Consider the following 16,882-nt stretch of genomic DNA (forward strand, 5'->3'; position numbering starts at 1 on the left):
TCAACACTCAGATAAGGCTTGGATGTTGTTTGTGAATGGTAACGAAAACAAGAGCTACAAATGAAACCTGGAAGAGTGACTACTCTTTATTCAGGGGTTCAAAACCATCTTGAACTTGTTGGAGCTGGGAGAGCACCTTCTTGGAAGCACAGCTGGTGTTGGCTGGTGTGGTTTGCAGGTGTATCAGTCTGTGGGTGCTGGGCTCTTTAGGGCAATTGGTAAAGCCTGTATGGCACCTAAAGCCATAATTCCAAGCTGCTTGAACACAGGAACTTGGAGAGGTTAGCCTGGAGAAGGCTCTAGGGAGATCTTCTACCCCCTTCCAGGGCCTGCAGGGGCTCCAGGAGAGCTGCACAGCCCCTGGGGACAAGGCAGGCAGGGACAGCACCCAGGCAATGGCTCCCAGGGCCAGAGGGCAGGGACAGATTTTGGCACATTGGGGATGAGGAATTGCTGGCTGGGAGGGTGGGCAGGCCCTGGCCCAGGGTGCCCAGAGCAGCTGTGGCTGCCCCTGGATCCCTGGCAGTGTCCCAGGCCAGGCTGGATGGGGCTGGGAGCAGCCTGGGACAGTGGGAGCTGTCCCTGCTCATGGCAGGGGGTTGGAACTGGATGAGCTTTAAGGTCTGTTCCAACCCAAACCATCCTGTGACTCTGAGATTGCTGGCCTTGTCCACAGAGCTTTTCTTTGAGGAATCCTGCCAGCAGGGAGAGCAGCTTTGAAGCTTTTCCCAGGGCAGGGAAGGAACCAAGAAAAGAGTAGATATTTCCTAAGGGTAATCTGGCTGGTCCATCTGGTGCTCCCAAAAAGGCCGGTGAGATGGCACAGCACGGGGGAAGGCTGTGAAAGATTGGAGGCATCAAAGTAGAAGGTGATTAGAACCCAAGCAGAATAGCAGCAAGCACGGTCCCCAGGGAGGGAGGAAGCCTGGCAGGGTTCCATCAGGGAGGGTTAGCAAAGAGAGGCAGGAAATTAAAGCAGGGCAGTAATGAAGGTCAAGCTGCTATCTCCAAGGCTTTGGGAAGTAGGAGTTTCAGTGACTCTGAGCTGCAGAGCCTGCTGCTCCAGGGAAGGGGGATGGGAGGGACACATTAATTTGTTAAATGGGTAGAAATAAATTAGTGTGTAAACCTGTAACGTTTGTTTCCCCAGTCTGAAGGGGAGAGCTGTGCTCAGCATGGCTAGGCTGATGTTTTAACCAGGTTTGCTGAGGTTTTGAAGGTTTTTAAGCCAAACCTCCTTTTTGGATAGTGTTGATTATAAAATCTTCTCTATTCTGTCTCCCAGTGAAGCTGTGTGGATGGAGATGCTGCTTTTCTGACCTCTCTCTTAAGTGTTTGGTGGCTGTTTTCTCCCACAGTCCTGCAGTGCTGGGGAGGGAACCTGAAAGGGGGTGGACGAGTTGGGTCACATTGTCCTGGATGGCACCACAGCCTTAACCTGGCTCAGGCTGCAGAGCCTGCTACCTTTCCAGGGCTCTTTGCTGGCCTAAAAGGGTCAGGATTCTGCATCCCCCACACACATCCCACCCAGCTGCAGCACTAAGTCTTCCCTGTTAATGAGGGAAGCCTGTTAATGAGGCTCGTTAGTCTCACACTGGGGGAGTGGATGTGTGGGGCCCCCACCATCTCTCATTCTCTCCTCCTGAGTGTGCATCTCTCATTCCCTCCTCCTGGCTGCTTCAGCCATCTCTGCTCCATCCTTCAGCTGGGACGGGGCCTGCTCTGGCACTTGGACTGAGGGGGTGCCACTGTCCCCACGACGAGCAGGAGCCCGTGGTGATGGGGTTCAGAGGTGGACAAGGGAAGATGCTGCCACAACCTTTGGTCCTATTTTGCAGAGCTTTGTAGAGGTTTTCACAGCCACCCACTGCACTTCTAGCTCTAGGAACCTGCAGGAGTAGGTGGTGGAAGCACGGCTTGGTGTTGGGATGGGTTAGAAGTTGTGTTGGGGTGGCCTGCAGTGCCCTCACCCCCAGCTGTGTTATGGCTGATGGAGGACAGTTCTGGCCCACACAGGTTTGCTACAGGATCAGAACCTCACTGCCCTTCCCCAGGGACCCAGCACAGACAGGACCAACACCTTGGCCTGGAGCAGCTGGAATTTGGATGCAAATTACCCCAACTATCCTGGCCTGGCCACCCCACCACCAGCACAGGCGTGCAAGGCCTGGGCAGCCACCACTGCCACCACAAGCTGAGCATGACCCAAATGGAGGAGCCTTCAGCAGGACCAAGCTCTGAAAAACAGCTTTCTCTCAAAATAGCACATCTCTCATGATTGCCCTCCCTGAAGTGACTTCTCATTTACAGGATTGTGACCTAAGGCTCTGTCCCAGCAGGAGGAGAGCAGGGGGAAATCATGGGGCTCCCCTGCTTCTCTGAAGATCCTGATTGCCTTTTTGTTTCTTTGCCGACTTTCCCTGTTCCCATTATCTCATTTTTTTAAGTGAGTGTCTTTGTGAACAGCAAGGCCATGGAGATAAGAGCTGAGACAACTCTCGTGCTCAGAGATTCATTACCTGCTCCCGTGCAAGCCAGGAGGGAAGCAAGCCTGCTTTCCTTTTTCTTTTTGTTAATAAAAATATTGCAGAGGAAATTTTAAAAAAACAAATTAAAACACAGGAGGACCTGAGGAAGTGTGGGGGCTACAAACTACTGCTGGAGCAAAAGGGCTCATTAGAATACGAATTATTTAGGAGGACAAACTGGAATGCCATTGTACAAAGTGTCATGGACTGAGTGCAGCCTAGTGTTTGGCTGCACTTGATAAATGAGTCCATTCTACTCCTCCTCCTCTCTCTTTTTTTTTTTTTTTTAAATATAGGGGAGAAAAATATGCAATTACAAGTTCAACCTGTTGAAAAAGTCACGTCTTGCTGGAGCAGTCAGACCCAAACCCTTTGGGTCATACACACCTCCCTGAATGTGAAATCTTGGGTTTTACCCAGCTGCTAAAATCTGGGTGAGCACTGGGGATCCCTGCTGCTGAATTTTGGGAGGGAGTCGGTGCTGCCATGGGGTTCCCAGAGCAACCCCAGCACAGCCCCTGCCCACGCAGCATCACCTGAGCATGGTGCCAACCTGCCTGATGTGCTGGCTGAGTGAGGGCTTTGAGACAAGAAGCCTTTGTCTTCTGTGGTTATTTAATTTTCCTTTTTTTCCCCCCTTCTAAGTAATTTACTCTGGCTGCACCCTCCCTCGGGCTTCAGTGGAGCAGGGGTGGGATGTTCTGCCTCGCCAAGCACTGGCTGTGGTGGAGGAAAAACACTCTGTCCCAGGGACCTGAGCTGGAGGCAGGGTGGGAGTGAAGGCAATACCCTTTTTGGAGGGATTGGAGCCCTTGTGGTTGTGCTCTGCTCCTCAGCCTGGCTGCTCTTGGGCGCTGGGCTGGGCAGGAGGAGAAGGTGGGAGGCAGGCAGGGCAGTGGGGCTCTCAGCTGCTGAGGGCTTTGTGCCAGGCACAGGTACTTAAAGGGACACTCAGGAGTGGTGCTGTGGACATCCTATCTCCTCTTTGGTGCACAGAATCACAGAATGGCTTGGGTTGGAAAGGACCGTAAAGCTCATCTCATTCCAGCACCTTGCACTGGAACAGGTTGCTCGAGGCCAAATCAAACCTGACTTTGAGTGTTTTGGAGATGAGGCAGATACATTCTGGTGAGATGGAAGGGGCCATCAGAATTAGTGACTCTTTGGGGAGATGAAGTTGCTTGTGAGCTCCTGACAGTTTGAGGAGTGGAAGCCACAACGGGAAAGATGATCCTGTGTCTAAGGTCTTTGATCAGTTCCTGCTGCATCTTCCTAGTGGCATTTACACTGAGACCCCAGGTGAATTTTTTGGTTTTTTTGGATAGGCACCTGTTTTTTACCTTGCATCTGGGCAGCCCAGCAAGGTGGCTGCAGTGTTCTTTTTGCCTTTGGTTTGGATCACCTCACCAAAACTCTGTTGGTTGGCATTCAGTGATTTTAAGACAAACTGGCTTTTTTTTCCCCCTTTTGGCAAAGGTTGCAATATTTTGTAATGTCTAGCATTAGGTAAGACTTGAGATTTAATGCCTCATCCCTTCAATTCACCTTCAGCAATAACAATGTATTCTAATCCACTGCTCAGGTGTTGATGGATGGGGCCTGTTTGGGTTAAACAGTTGGGATTTGAATTGTTGACCTCATTCTGTCCCTGGAGCAGGAGCAGTCAGAGGAGCCCTTGAGGAACATTGTGAGCAGCAGGCTCTCCATCACCAGTTAGTGGCAGAGTCAGATGGAAATGTGAGGCCAGCCTGGCCCTCAGCCAGATTTCCCATGGGAAACTGGATGTGTAGGACAGGTGCCATATTAAGAAGCCCTCGGCAAATCCTGACAAAAATAGGTTGGAAGCTAAATTTTTCCTTGAGTTGGATTCAGGAGGGTGGAAAGACATAAGATGAAAAAAAATCGATTTTTTTTTTTTCTGTGAGGCTGTTTCACAGGGACCATTGCCCACCTTTGCTCTGTTGGTGCATGTGGAAGTGAGCAATCTTTGGGCTTGGTTCAGGCTGGATCAGGGAACAAACATCCCACATCACTCTCCAGTCCAGAGTGAGACCCTCCTCCCCATCCTTGTGCTCTGGGACCTCCATGAGGTCCAGTGAGGTGCCTGACCTGGATGTGGTCATGACACTGGTCAGGGCTTTCTTGGCTCGTGAGATGAAGAGGTTTCCTCTCATCTTTGCCATGACTGAGCAGGTCTGGTCCCTTCCAAGGAAACTGCAGAAGCAGCAGGAAGAAGAGAAGGTACCAGACTGTCCATCCAGACCCAGAGGAAGGCTGGGCAAGAAACTGCTCCTGTGACCTGGCTTGGTGTGTCCAAATCACCTCCTTGCTCCTGTGATGCTCTGAAGACCAAGGACATGAACCTGAAAGTGAGGAGCACACGTGAGCTGCTGGGCATGCACCCTTCTCTCCCTCACAGGGCCCCCTTCTGCTCTGAACCCAGGGAAATGCACTCTCACTTGAATTTTCTGAGCCCCACATCTCTCCAAAACCCACCCAAGCAAGGGATGGATGTTGATGAGTGAACAGCTTTTCCTAAACACAATGTGCCCCATGTGAATATGAGTAACCTTTGGTTTTTGAGGATCAAAGCATAGAAGCAAACCAAAATAAAATTGAAATGAATTGATGATGCTTCAGGAATAAAAAAAAAACTAGATGTTGCTCAAGGGGGTGCTAAGGATAGTTTAACTGATTCTGGTGTAACCATGATGCAGAAAAGCTGCTTCACATAGGGTTGTTTGAGCATTTAGGCTTGCTAAAGGTTTCTCAGAGCCTTTTCTTACTTGTCTGGAACAGCAGACAAGGCTGTCCGTGTGCCCACACGGATGTCCCTCCATGCTTGGTACTCCTGCACTTCCCTTTGGGCTGTCACTGAGGTGTCCACCCATGCACTGAGTGTTTTCCCAAGGGATGGATAAAGCTCAGGGATGGAAAAGGCCAAATGGGATATTCCTGTTAGGAAAAACTGGCTCAAGCTTTAGTTGATTTCCTCAGGGTCACTAGGGTCAGTGTCAGAATAAAGTGTGGAAAAGGCTGGTCTGGGTCATGCATCCTTTCCCAGGCAATATCCAGCCCCAGATGCAAAGTCCTGAGCAGGGAGTCATTCATCCCAACCTCTCTCATCCCAGGCTCTGATTTACCTCCTAAAACTCACTCCAAGGAGTTTTCCCTGGTGATGTGTGACATCCAACCTTCTAACCTCCTGCTGAGCCTGGGGTCTGCATCTCCCCGCCACCAGTGAGGCTACAGCATCGCTGCCCTGGTTCTGAGCATCCTCTCTCTGCTTTTCCTTGCCTGTCCCCTTCCTCTTACCTCCTGAGGTGCAGTGGTGACCCCAGCCAGATGCTGAGCTGTCCTCATCTCAGCTCTGCCCAAATGGCTTGGCCTCTCCTGTTTGTCTAGTACATAGCTGATCAGTCACCAAGGATGTTGTATTTGCTTCCAGATAAGAAAATGCTGAATCTTGGAGCTGGGATTGAGCCTTGTGAAATCCCCCTAGAAACAGCCTGATTCCCCTCTGACAGCTGTTTGTTGGGATACCCTCTAAATCCCCTGCAGATGTGCTTTATTCTTGTAATGCAATGCTCATTTTATAATCAACCTGCCACGCCCTGGTAAATCAAATGCTGTACAAAAACATATGTATATCATCTCTAAGCAATTATCTTTATTAACCAAACTTGTAATCTACTCAGAGGACGAAATCAGCTTTGTTTGACATGGTGTGTTGACTGCAGAACCTCTCTGACAAACATGAGCTGTATTTCCATCCTTTAATTCCTCCTCTGGGTGACTCTTGGGAGGATTCCCATTACTTTACCCATGACTGTTGGCAGGCAAGCCAACCTGTTCCTCAGGCCATCCCACTTGCCCCTTTAGCAGATCAGTGCAGTATTTTCATGCTTCCATCCATCTGGATCTTCCCTGGTATTCCAAGATTTATTAAAAATTAACACCAGCAGGCCAGAGAGCTTCTCAGCCAGCTGTTGGAGGGCCCTTGGGAGCAAGTTATCCAGGCCTGCTGATTCAAAATTGTTTATCGCTGGTAGATGGTGTTTAACAACCTCCTTGGTTACTAATGGACTGGAAAGTACTTCATCCTCCTCGTGTGATACAAGCACCTCATCCTGCCTTCTCTCCAGATGCGGAGCAGAGATATTGATTGAGCACTCTTTGGCTTTTCTGCATCATTACTCTTCTCCCCATCTGAGGCTGTGCTGCTGATTTATGCAAAGGCATTGCAATATGGCCTGGATTGTTGACCATCCCTTCCCAATGCAGCTGAACACACTGGGTGCTTTGCGTTCTGACTCTGCACAGAGCACAAATCCTTGTTTTGACCCCATTCCTGGGAGGGCCATTCCTTGGTTTCACACCTGAGGACCAGAAAATTCCTCTCTCTGCCCCCATTGCTTTTCACTCATTAAGGAGGAGTTACGAATTTGCAGAGCCACCTCTAAGAGCTCCTTACAGAAACATTGAGATTTGCCCCCAAAACATTTGAGATTCTGTTAAGTGGTGACCATTCTACATGTCAACCCATCAATCCCCATCTCCATGCTGCCATGCTATTTTTGGGTTAATCATCCCTGGATATACAAGCCTTCATCTCTCCTAGCAAACTTGTGGCAGCTTGCTCTCTCCCCTGACCTAAGAGACAGCTGCTCTTTGTTTCTCCCATCTTACCTTTGCCATTTTCCTTTCCTCCTGCTTCTCCAGCTGTGGGTTGTTGCAATAATCAGTCCCACATCTTGTGGCGGGGGGGGGCAGCTGCACTCAGTGGTGGGGCAGAGATCCCCCAGGGCCTTCTTCTACTTCCCTCTGGTGAGGCTCTGACCTGGAGTCCTGTGTCCAGCTCTGGGACCTCCGACATGAGGAGAATGTGGAATGAGCCCAGAGGAGGCCATGATGCATCCAAAGTTTGGAGCCCCTCTGCTCTGGAGCCAGCCTGGCACAGCTGGGGCTGCTCAGCTGCACCAGAGAAGCTCCAGGGACACCTGAGAGCCCCTGCCAGGGCCTGCAGGGGCTCCAGGAGAGCTGCACAGCCCCTGGGGACAAGGCAGGCAGGGACAGCACCCAGGCAATGGCTCCCAGGGCCAGAGGGCAGGGACAGATTTTGGCCCATTGGGAATGAGGAATTGCTGGCTGGGATGGTGGGCAGGCCCTGGCCCAGGGTGCCCAGAGCAGCTGTGGCTGCCCCTGGATCCCTGGCAGTGTCCCAGGCCAGGCTGGATGGGGCTTGGAGCAGCCTGGGATGGTGGGAGCTGTCCCTGCCCATGGCAGGAGGATGTAATGGGATGAGCTTTAAGATCCTTTCCAGTCCAAACCATTCTGGGATTGTATTGTGAGATACTGTGGGAGATGCTCACAGCTCTCTTACTTACTCATAGGATTGTAGCATTGACATCTCCTCTTTGAAGAGATTCAAAATGTTTTAGCAGAACAATGGTTGGTGTGATGAGGTGTTCAGAAACAAGAGGTAAACGTGGGAAAGAAAATAAGTGCAAATTTTCTTTTATAATGAGACTAATAAACTCCTAGAAGCAGTTGCCAAAGGATCAGGGCAAGCCCCTTGATTTGAAATCTTCCAGCCAAGATTGCCTCTGCTTCTAAATACTGGAGAGCAGGCAGGAATGAGAGTCTTGCCGCAGAAATTGCTGGGTGAAGTATTTTATTTTGTATGAACCTGGAGAGCAAAATGCATGATCATAATGGTCCCTGTTACTTGAAAATACTGTTATGAAATAAACCTTTGTTTTGTAGCCTGAACTTCTTATGAAGTGTGGTCTGAAATCCAGGAGTAGGTTTAACATGGATGTCAAAACCTTGAGCAATGGAGTGATGGATATTAAAATCTTGAATAATGGAAAAAAAACCCCCAAAAGTTCTGCTGTGAAGTTTGGGATGGCAAGGGATGAGGATGCTTGGGGAGCAAAGATGGGAGCTGTGCAGGAAAATCCTCCTGCACCCACTGTGGGGGGGATTGAGCAGCCGTGCTCAATATTGTGTGCAGCTCAGGTCCTCCCTCCCGAGTACGGCGTGAAAGCAGTGGAAATAAAAGCTTGGCTTTTGCTAAGGAAAAGAATGACCCACAATGTCATTTTTTTTTTTTTAATGTGGGAAGAAGGGCTGAATTCAATGTTTTCCTTTCTGCTCCATCCTGCTGCAGCGCTTCGCTGTGCGGCCGGGCGGGCTGGCGGGCAGATAATGAATCTGCCGAAATGTGGTTATTGATACAGCTGAGATCATTATACCTGAGGGTCTTGTGAGCTTTCCCATCTAAAGGGGCATTTTTCAGAAGGTTGTGGTCATGACATAAACAGTCTCGTTCCGTCTGAAATCTCAGCTGGCAAAGTCCCGAGCCCGGGAACGTTTTTTTAAATACATTATCAGGAAGGTAAATCAGGTCAGCTGCATTTTTATTTTTTTCTTTCAGCTGGGAGAAGTGAAATGGTTCATTTGCCTCTCACTATTAATGTGATGCTCTGCAAGGAGCTGTGGCCTGATCCACAGCTTTTGAAAGCAAAGGACATTTGTTTCCACCTACATCAGGGAGCTTCTGTGGAATTTCCTATTCCCGGGTAAGGATAACTTTCCAGTTTGGAAGGAAAGCAGGAGATCTGTGCAGAGGGTTACCAGCACCTGGAGGCTGAAATGCTGGGCCATTGTCTTGGTTGTCCTTAGCCCATCCAGGTGTGGAATGCTGTGAGGGGACCCAGGGAGGAGCTGTGGCTCATTTTGTGTGAGAGCAAAGGAAAAATAACCCGCCGAGAAATTACGAGGCAGAGAAAGCATTTCAAAATTGCAGCTGGGACTGTGAATTGCACAGAGAAGTTTAAAGTGATTGCAGTGGAGGCCAGGCTGCTCTCTGCAGCCTCAGTAGCATCAGAGTCTTTGCAGATGCTCTCCCTTCCATCCTGCAGCAGAATATATTTGGGGTTTTGCCACCTGTCTCAAATTTGGTCTGAGGTGCTGGGGAAGTTTTTTGGCACTGGGGCTGGTGACAGATGTACAGTGAATATTCAGAAGCTCTTTGTGAGCTGAACCTCCTTGGGGGCTTTCATCTCACCCAGCTTCAGCTGCCCTGGGTCGTGAGAGGTATCCCTGATAAAATTATGCATCAGGCCATCAAGCCTTGAAGACAGGGTCTTTGATCCATGTCATGCCTTTTATTGTTAACATCCATTTGTGTTTAAATTTCATTTTATCGCCATTTATTCTTAGTTGCCCTCACCCAGTCCCAGTCCTACACCAACACAAACTGAAGCAAACTCAAAAGTCTTCCTCAGTGAAGAGAAAGGGAAGACTGAAACATTAAAAGCAAATAAAATGACCTGTTCTAGTGGAAGGTGTCCCTACCAATGACAGGGATGTTGGAAAGCCATTCTGAGATTTTTTGACCAGGATGTTGCCTTCAGGCATGTGCTGTCTAGCCAAATACAAGTTTAATGGAAAGTTTGTGCAGAAGTTTTGCCATGTTCTTGCTAACATGAGATCTTCCACATACCCTGAAGCTGCACGGGCCCAAGAAAGGCTGAGAACTGTGGATCAGGAATGATTTGGGAGCTCTGGGGAACCAGAGCTGGCTGCATTTCCAGGCCAGGGATGGTCAGGGGGACAGCTCTTTCAAGAATTTCTCAATGAAGCCATATGATGTAGGGAAATCCTTCCGTGTAGTTGCACATGTATTGTGTGTGTTTATATATATGTTTATATATATATATATATATATATGTTTATACATATGTTTATATATATGTTTATATATATGTTTATATATATGTTCATATACCTGTTCAATATCACCTTGGCTCCTTCCAGCCCTGTTTCTTGAAATAAATCCAGCTGTGCTTCCATTCTTTGGGAAAGCTGGGTATAATAATTGATTGTCTTGCTGTTGGAGACAATGGAGCCTCATGGACTTCTGCTTTCCGTAACAGAGCACTGGGGATCCCTCAGGATCAATCTGGATTGCAACCATTAAGGTTTCAACTATGAAATCACTGAGGCTGTTTAGGGAAAGCACTTCATCAGCATTGGTTTTCACTGGTTTCCTGTAGAGCTTTTTGGGTTTTTTTTGGATAAGGGTATTGTGGCAGCAGTAGCTTTGTCTATGGACATATCCTGGGACCAGTGAATCTGCCCAGTCTGTGGCATGGGGTAACTGGTAATTCAGCCTCTTGCTGGAAACTGCTCCTCATCTGCAGGGTGTGGGACTAGCAAAGAAATCTCTGCCCATTCATGCTTTCCTGAGGTCCACAGCTCTCTTTAAAGATGGAAAACCAGCAGCTCATCTCTGCACCATGGACAAAGAGACCTCAAACAAGTTGTGTGGTGTCCCCATCCTCATCCCTTCTGCCCTGCTGGTGCCCCAGCGAGGAGAGTGTTTGTCAGGATTGTGGGCTCACATCTCTTCTTCCCCATACTCTTTAAAATAAGGCCAGCATTTGGAAGCACTTAGGCCAGGTTTAACTCTATTTCTATGTTAGAATTAACAGAGACACACACCACTGCAAATGGAAACCGAGTGTGTGGGATGGACACCTTGGAGGAAACCTCCCCAGGCTTTTCCAAATTTCCCATTTCCAAGCATCTCCAGTGAGATTTGTGGGGGGGTATATTTTTATGGGTTCCATTTCTTAGCAAAATCAACCTGTAAAAAAAAAGGTGTTTTTTTTTACCACCGCAGTTTGGCAATGAAATAGGGATGTTTGAGGAGGAAAATTATTTTCCTTTGAAAAATGTGACTGATGCAGCAAGTCTTGTTGCAAAAAATATCTTCCTCTAGCTCTGAGAGAGCTGTATTCACTGAAGCTGATTATTGGGCTCCAACTAGAAAGTTTAAAATCAGCCTGGAAAACTGAAGTACAGAAGGAGAATATTGTATAAATTCACAAACCAAAAAGAAACCCCAGAACTCTTTGAAAATTTATTTTGCCCATGAAAATCTTTACATTTGATGATTGCTTTTTTTTTTTCCTGATTAGACAAGCTTCCTTAAAATACTCTTCTGTAAAGTTTTCAATTCAATATACTTGAAATTAGAGTCTTCCTTACCTGTGGTAAGCAATCATTGTAACCTTTTCTTTTATATTTTTACTAGGTGTTACCTTTTCTCCTTGTAAATCAAGGTGGGGTCTGGCACAAGCTTTTCTTCTTTTTCTCCTGCTGTTCTTATTTCACACCTTCTTAGAAGTACTTTATTTTCTCCTCATTTATAGTGCAGGAGGCCTGTTCAACCTTCCATTAATGCTGATCAAAAAAAAAAAAAAAAAAAAAAAAGTGAGCTAATTTCATATGGAAAAGGGCAAATAATTTCCAGGGTTCAGTGGGTGCTTAATTGGTCTGCAGTGGTTTTCGAGTCAAAGTTATCACTGAGACGTTTCAATTGTCACAGTCCACACCCAGGTATTTTTCTGTATTAAAGTACAGGGTTTGGCTTGCAAGAATTTGGAGTTGGAATAATTTAGGCTAGAAAAGCCCTCAAGTCCAAGCATTCCCTCAGCACTGCCAAGGCCACCACTGTCCCATGTCCCCAAGTGCCACATCCCTGCAACTTTGAAACCCCTCCAGGCATGGGGACTCCACCACTGCCCTGAGCAGCTGTGCCAGTGTTGGACAGTGCTTACAATGAAGAAATTTTCCCCAATATCCAATTTTAACCTCTCCTGGTGCAACAGGAAGACATTCCCTCTGCTCCTGTCCCTGTTCCCCCTGGCTGTCCCCTCCTGTCAGGAGCTGTGCAGAGTCACAAGGGCCCCCTGAGCCTCCTTTGCTCCAGGCTCAGCCCCTTCCCAGCTCCCTCAGCCCCTGCTGGGGCTCCAGCCCCTTCCCAGCTCCGTTCCCTGCCCTGGACATGCTCTGACACCTCCATGGTGCTGACGACATTTTTGTACACCCTGATTATAAACAGTCTTGAGAAGCAGCACCATGAACAATGTGCTTTGCTAGCATGGCAGAGATGCAATTTTTTCTTCAACCCGTTGGCTTTGGTGAATTGATGAAGGCAAATCCTTTTGATGGGGGAGGGAAAAGAGAGCTGTGTTTTGTGGGAAGTGAGGAGTTGCATGGTTTTGTGCTTGAGGAGCTTGGGTGGGTGGTTGCACGGGTGCTCCCATCCCACAGGGGATGCCAGCTACAGGAATACCAGGAAAAGCAGTGGGTGGCAATTGGTGTTCCTCTCCATGCCGACTTTGACAGTCACTGGATGCTGCCCAAGTTTTGCTCTGCTCTTATCTGGGGCCAGACACATTGTTCACTCCGACTTCATGTACTGATTTACCCAGACACTCCTTAGAAACCCAGTAGTCAGAGGAGCTGCAGATAGTGCTTTGGGTGTGGGGATGGAAACAGCATTAATGTTTTTTTCCCTACAGACTGAGAAAGCGTGCAATAAAAGTTTCAAAAGTAACCGTGCGCTGAGCACGGAGCTCTTCCAAGCCCTGCCTGGGAGTGCCAGGTTGCCTCAGGCTATCTTACACTTGATTTTGCCTTGTGCTTCAGAAAGGTTTCCCTTGTATAAACAATTTTGGTTGTGATTTGGGGTTTTTTAATGTGCCTCTTTAGAGGAAAACCATCAGAAAAGCATGTAAAACGGGACTCCGTGTCCAGCTGCTCTCATTGAATTTATTGTATTAACAAAAAACATCTATTTCCTTGTTGTTACTATACAGGTGCCAGAAAGTAGCTAGCATTTTATGAAATGCACTGTTTCATTCAGTGTGACTGCTTAATTTGGGGCAGAACCTCAAGAACAAGCTGTTCCCTGGGGCACCCAGTGAGGAGAAGAGGAGGGAGCCCAGTTCTTTATCACTCAACATGATGGGCAACCCTTTGGGGTTGTGTGCATGCCAGCGAGCTGGGCTTAGCCAGGCAAGGCTGCTCAGGCTGCTGAGATGGGCTCCCAAGGGGTGAATCCTCCTCTGGGAACATCCCTGTGGCCAGGGGCCATGGGAGCTGTGTGCAGGATGGGGTTGTTGGCCGTCTCGTGCAGCTGAGGTGGCCAGGAGTTGGCTTCCAAACCTCAGTGCTGGGAGTGGGGCTTGGAAGCCTCACACTGGGCACTCGGGAAGGTTTTTCAGTCATTCATTGCTTGGATTGGACACTTGGGTTGGGGTCTTGTCAACCAGGACAGCTCGGTGACTTGAGTAACCAGCCTCCGTGTCTGAAGATATTTTGCCTCCATCTTCTTGCTTGTTTGAGTCATTCATTGTGCAAACGTGATTTTTTAACTGAATTACAGCCAGTTTTTTTTTTTTTCAAAGGAGGTGGTTTTCACCCCCCTCCCCACATTTAACCGACTCAGATGGGTGCAGTTTGCAGGGGAAGTGGAGCAGATCATAGGAGAGTCAACCACAGAGTGACCTCTGTGGGGGCAAATCAGGGGTCACCAGTTAGACCAGGGAGGGGATTGTCTCATTGAGCAGAGAACAAAAAAAATGAGATAAATCTGCTTTAAGACAAATGAGACCAAAAAAAATCTTTAAAAAATAAAAAAAAAGATAGTCCAAACCACAGCAACCACCCCAAGTTTTTCTTTCTGAAGAATTTTTTGTGCTGGTTTAAAAAAGGAAACTTGAACAGATCCGGTAAATATCAGCCCGTGTCCCGCGTGTTGTTTAGACCTTAATAGTACAGGTGGACGAGGAGGGCTTGGTGCCAAATACTTTTGGTTTAGAGGGAGTGGTGGGAGTGAATTCTCCCAACCGCTCCTAGAAAGGCTTAACTTTCTGCACACAAATCAATGACAATCTCCGCTTGGCTGCAGACACCCGGGGAGCGACGCTGCCGGAGTCCCCGCGCAGCCACGGCAGCCGAGGGGCGGACGAGGGTCGGCACCTGGAGAGGGAAGGTGGGTCGGATGCTGTCTTTTTGCCTTCTGAAATATGTGATTTTTTTTAGGTTTTAAATCCTCCTCCCTCTCCCCCTCACGCTTTTAGGGGTTTTGCAGGATATTGAGGGGAGGGAAAGGCACTTGAATTTATTGCTCGGAGGCTAATCGTGCTCGTGTTGGAAATCTTTAGCGTGTCGTAGCGATCCTCTGTATTAATCTATCACCATTTACTTGCATTCTTAATTGCTGTTTGAACTCAAACCCGTGAATCTCTGTCTGATTTCCTTCCTCGTATCTTGAATCCTTACCAAGCTTGGAGATTTTGGCTGTACATCAACACCTGTACGATACTACCGCTCAATTTGTGGGGCTTGGGCTCTTTTTTTTTTTGAAGTCTACCTTAGTTATATGTTTATTCGCTTTAGATAGGAAATACCAGTGCAAAACCAGATCTGCCAATATGTCCAGCTGTGTAGGCAAAAGAGATCTCATGAGGAGTTGATTAATATTTAAAATTAGAATAGAATAGAATAGAATAGAATAGAATAGAATAGAATAGAATAGAATAATAGAATAGAATAGAGTAGAACAAGAATATATATTAATATGAATATTTCAGTACTTGGAAATATGTAACAGATAGAAATATACATCTATAATTATACAAGATAATATTCTAGTATATATTTTTAATACTTGTTTGTTAGTATTTATGTTGAAGGAGTTTCTGTTTAAGTTGTTCTTTGTGGAAAACTTGCGAGAAAAAAAATCCCATTCTTGTCTTGAGTAGTTAAAATGTCTTGGAAGATTTAATGCTGGCAGAAAAATTGTGATTAAATACATTCTGGGAAGCGTGGTTGGGAGGAGGCTGATGCTTGGTGCAGGGTTAAGCCCGGCTCAAGCTGACCTGCTCCACACTGCCCGTGCGGCAAGTGGGGCTTGCACAGGGATGCCCCAGCTCCTTTATCTGGAGACCCCATATCTAGAATTTGGGTGTAAATCTCAGTCAATCTGGGGAACTTTTTGCTTCTTCACTGGCAAACGGGATGCAGCAGGGCAGCGTGCTGCACCTAGCTAAGCGCTTACATTTTTAACAGCTCTTTCTGGAGATGAAGCTCAGTTTCAGCAGCACAAATCCCCTCTCCAGCTCCCCTGACCCCATGCAGGCAATTCCCAGATCTGCACCGCGGATAAAAACAACAGCGGTGGTTTTGTTTAAGGTTGGGCTGAATGAAAACAGGAGGGGAGGAATGTGCCCAGCGGAGGAGGAACCGGCGCTCGGCCATCCCGGCGCTGCTGGGTGGACGGGAACGCTCAGCGCGGCCGAGCCGGACCCGCAGCCTCTTCTGCCCCCAGAAAGGGGATGTGAACCCCCCTCCAGTTCACTCAGGTGCAATGTTTAGGGGATGGAATTGGGCTTTTTCCTTCCCTCTGCTTGGAGGGAGTAGAATCAGAGAGGGGTTTCTCCTCCTGGGAGGATTTTGGTGTTGCTGGGTCTGTCCGAGAGCTGTTTGCAGGGAGTGGTACCACGGGCATGGGCAACCCTTTGTGCCTTCAGCATCTCTAGCACCCCACATCAGAGAAGAAACCTTTCACAGGCTTCTCGGCACATATCCACACCAGGACAGCCCAGCAAAACTCCTGGGAAGTCTCAGAAGGTAAAGGAGATGCTCTGTGGTCTCTCCCTGGTCTTCCAATGCCTTCCATCACTGCCACCACTGCAGCAAGGACTTTCCAAAGCCCTGATCCAGAACAGGCAGCGTTTAACCCTCAGTTTTTGCCTGTGCTTGACACTGTTTACTTCAGGTGCCAGGCAGTGAGGAGTCAGACCCAGCGTGTTTGAGCACTGAGCAAGCATTAGCTGGAGAAACCTGGGATTTTCCAGCAAGCCCGGGGCTGTCCAGCACCTAACTCCCGTAGCCTCCTTTGAAATTCCTCCTCTAATTAATAAATAAGTAGCAAGTTTCACTGACATAATTTCAGAGCTATTGCTCTTAATTAAATAACAAGTTATTAAAATAGTTTCAAAACTGGAGTCTTCCCTGCCCAGTTCATAGTCCTGGTCTTTTTCCCATTAAGTGTCCCTGGCGGAATGCTTTTGTACACTTGGAAGAAATTAGAAAAGGTGAAGGATCTCAGACCACAGAGAAATATTATATTGTTGAGTGTGTGGACAATAAATTAAGTGTGTGGATGATCTTGGAAAAGCAGGCAGTAATGAGAAGACTCATCCCTGCTCCTGCCAGTGTCCCTGCCTTCCTGGCAGGATGGAGATGGGAATACGAAATCAAGATGGGTCTCATCTGTGTGTCATTATTCCTCTTAATATTTGTATTATTTTTCATATATATATACATATACATATATATATATAAATATTTTCTATAAACACAATATATAATATATTTATACATATATACACCTTTATAATGTATCTTTTTGTGTATAGTACCTATTATAAATTTACATACAATGTAAAAATTAACGTAATATGGTAATATGCGTGTATGGTGTTACA

The 16,882-nt window shown here is 47.5% G+C and overlaps 1 protein-coding gene across 8 annotated transcripts in view; it reads left to right on the forward strand.

Moving 5' to 3' along the window:
• The window catches only part of ZBTB7C (zinc finger and BTB domain containing 7C), a 151,097-nt gene that overhangs the window by 89,881 nt on the left and 44,334 nt on the right, over positions 1-16,882 (forward strand). Inside the window, exon 2 of one of the 8 annotated variants that reach the window (XM_074532651.1) lies at positions 14,299-14,382. The exons of the other annotated variants lie outside the window; for them this stretch is intronic. The gene's annotated coding sequence lies outside the window, so the exon portion shown is untranslated. The remainder of the gene's footprint in view (positions 1-14,298; positions 14,383-16,882) is intronic. 8 annotated transcript variants of the gene reach the window in all.

This window comes from Zonotrichia albicollis, chromosome Z, assembly GCF_047830755.1.
Source record: "Zonotrichia albicollis isolate bZonAlb1 chromosome Z, bZonAlb1.hap1, whole genome shotgun sequence".
In the NCBI taxonomy this organism is placed as follows: Eukaryota; Metazoa; Chordata; class Aves; order Passeriformes; family Passerellidae; genus Zonotrichia; species Zonotrichia albicollis.